This window comes from Saccopteryx bilineata, chromosome 6 (assembly GCF_036850765.1).
Source record: "Saccopteryx bilineata isolate mSacBil1 chromosome 6, mSacBil1_pri_phased_curated, whole genome shotgun sequence".
Classification (NCBI taxonomy): domain Eukaryota; kingdom Metazoa; phylum Chordata; class Mammalia; order Chiroptera; family Emballonuridae; genus Saccopteryx; species Saccopteryx bilineata.
Window position 1 is genome coordinate 21,923,498 of NC_089495.1, and position 3,008 is coordinate 21,926,505.

The window sequence follows — 3,008 nt, forward strand, 5'->3', positions numbered from 1 at the left end:
GCAAAACTGCTCAGTTTAGATCCAGAATCCACTTGAGCAACTTTCTGCTTGGCAAAAAGAAACGAGGCGGTGAATTTTTCTTATCCTGTTAGCAGAAGCGCTATGACAGTTACAATGAACGTTGCTAAATAGGCCTGTCTTTAAATGATTGATTGAGTGCTTCGTCTCATTCTGTTTCATGACCTTGCCAGTGAAGTGGTTCTCTAATGAAGGATTTGTAAGTGCTGTTATTTCATATTCAAGAAGCACAGGAGAAAGTTCCCTTCCAACGCCCATCTCCAGAATGAAGTGGAGAGAAACTCCAAGCAGTCGTTTGGATCATTAGGGAGTCTAATCACTACCCAGGGACATAGGATTTCAGCACTAAGCAGAACAAAGAACTAGATTCTTCAGCTAATTATCAGCACACATACCAATAAGGTCTAGCTGTTCACATTGGCTGCTGTTCGAGATTGCTATTTGTTTAACTCAGACAATACCATCAGACTTATTGATGAAAACATCCCATTTGCTAGACTAGCCTTCGTGGAAACAAAGCACTGAGACTCAAGCCAATACCGAGACTGAGAAACATAAAGAAACAGCTTGCCACGTCAGATGTTCTCATGGAGCTTTGCTGGACTGCCACGAGCCAGCCACTGGGCTGTCTTGTTTGATGACAAGTCAACAGACAGAGCTCTTAGACACCTGACTTATCAGCCAGCCGTTTTCTCCCCAAGAAGAGATAACACGATATATTTATTGTTCAATAGAACCTATACTGTTAGGATAAAAAAAAACACAAGCATGGCTTTTTTCGAGTTGAACGGTGATGATCTACTGGCCCAATCCAGAGAAGTTAAGGCCCCCTGTGCCCCGACACAGTGAGGGGCAGGCCCAGAACATGAAACCGAGTTCTCCGGGCTGCTGGTTCAGTGCTCTTTCTATGTCACTGAGCTCCCTCTTAGGGAACACATCGGAATCAATGGAGTTTAAAGAAGAAAAAAAAAAGATCAAAGATCAAGAGAAATGCTTACCTGGTTTTATGTTTGAGATAGAAATCGCTTAAGTGCAAAGGAGAAAGGCCTCACTGCCCAGGGCTCCCCTCCCCCAGGTTTGGATAGAACCGCGGCTTCAGGATGGGAGTTAGGGACAGGCAGCAGTTCTGGCAAGCCTGAGAGACGAGCTGGAAATGGCTCTGGAACCTCCTAGTGACCGTGAGAGTATCAGGGATCACTCCTGGCTGTGGCCACCAGCTGCAGGAACTGAGTGGTAAGGAGGAGACGCACCATGCTTTTTGGTAGGGGACGAGATGGCGGAGATAAGTTATCTTCGTGAGAGGAAACCCACAGAAAAGGGAACTCTGTGGGTGTGTTTGCTTAACTACAAAGCAGACATTTACTGTAACTACACGGAGTATTTAGTGTGTGGAATGCGTGGTATCTTTTCACGAACAGGACGATAAAAAGAGGGTGGTGGATAGGGTGGAGATTGGAGACTAGAGGTTGTACTTCGTACAACAGTCACTTACCCTAGAGGTCTATGCCAGGTGCAACAATGGGCTCGGTGTAAATAGGAGACTAGGCCACGTTTCTCTATGTTTTCCATTGTATTGTAAGTCATTGAAGAGGAGGAGGATCATGTCAGCTACTGTGTGGAATTCTCAGCGATTTTTAGGAAAGTATTCTGTATATACCAGACACACAGCAGATATTTGATAAGGAAAGGATGAAAGAATGATAGGCAATATCTCATTTATTTGGATTCTTTAGGGGACTATGTTGGGTTGGGTGAGTTTTCCAGTTAACTAATGCTCTCTCTTGGACCTGTGAAGTCATCTTATTTTACTCATGCTATATATGGACATATTCTTAGTGCATCAGTCATGTGCTTTTTTTTTCTTAAATATATTTTACTGAACATAATTTTACCTCTTTTGGGAAGCAGCATTCATTATTTTATTGTGTACAACTGTGACTCGGGTGCTTTTGCAGGGTGACTATTGCTCCCCCCACAGCGACATTAACACTCAGGGCTTCCTCCGCCTCTTTCCTTACCTTCCCGGCACCGCGAGTGTGGGTCTGCTGTGAGCCACACGTGCTCGAGGGGCCTGGAAACATCAGTGAACGAGACAGAGTGGTTTCTTCCCTCATGGGGCTTCGAGTCCAATCTGGGATTCAAACAAACCAAGCAAGTAGTTACAGTCTGAGGTGAGTCCCAAGCAGATGCCCGCTCTGCCTGGCAGAGGACAGTATCAGAGGAGAGGTGGGTGTTCCTGCCCCAGGGCGCGCTGGCAAGGCTTTGTGGGGTGACGCTGAAGCCATAGCCTGACAAAGGAAGAAAGCCAACCATGGAACACCTTTCTCCTTTTTTTTTTTTTGTTTGTTTGGGGGGGGGGAGCTTTATTTTTCTGAAGCAGGAAACGGGGAGGCAGTCAGACAGACTCCCGCATGCACCGGACCAGGATCCACCCGGCATGCCCACCAGGAGGCGATGTTCTGCCCATCTGGGGCGTCGCTCTGTTGCCACCAGAGCCATTCTAGCACCTGAGGCAGAGGCCACAGAGCCATCCTCAGCGCCTGGGCCATCTTTGCTCCAATGGAGCCTTGGCTGAGGGAGGGGAAGAGAGAGACAGAGAGGAAGGAGAGGGGGAGGGGTGGAGAAGCAGATGGGCGCTTCTCCTGTGTGCCCTGGCCGGGAATCGAACCCGGGACTTCTGCATGACAGGCCAACACTCTACCACAGAGCCAACCAGCCAGGGCCCCTTTCTCCTTTTATCCATCGTTTCCACCCCACTTTCCCCTCACTCTCATTGCCAAAGTCTGCCAGTAAATATCAGAAACCCGCATTCATGGTATCATTCATCTCATGTTCACAGAAAACAGAGATGCTTCTCTTAAGGGGATTTCAGTCCTTTCTCAGGTGAAAACGTATAATTTTTATGAGGCTTTTTTATTCCCTCTTCATCTCACTTTGAGAAAATTCCTCACAAAGCACTGCAGGAATAAAAAATAACTAATACACAGTCC

At 46.9% G+C, this 3,008-nt stretch overlaps 1 non-coding gene across 1 annotated transcript; it reads right to left on the bottom strand.

The window, feature by feature from the left end:
• Positions 1-2,665: 2,665 nt before the first annotated feature.
• TRNAD-GUC (transfer RNA aspartic acid (anticodon GUC)) lies at positions 2,666-2,741 on the bottom strand. Its single transcript has one exon. It is a non-coding gene; the product is annotated as a tRNA-Asp (tRNA).
• Between the last annotated feature and the right edge of the window lie 267 nt (positions 2,742-3,008).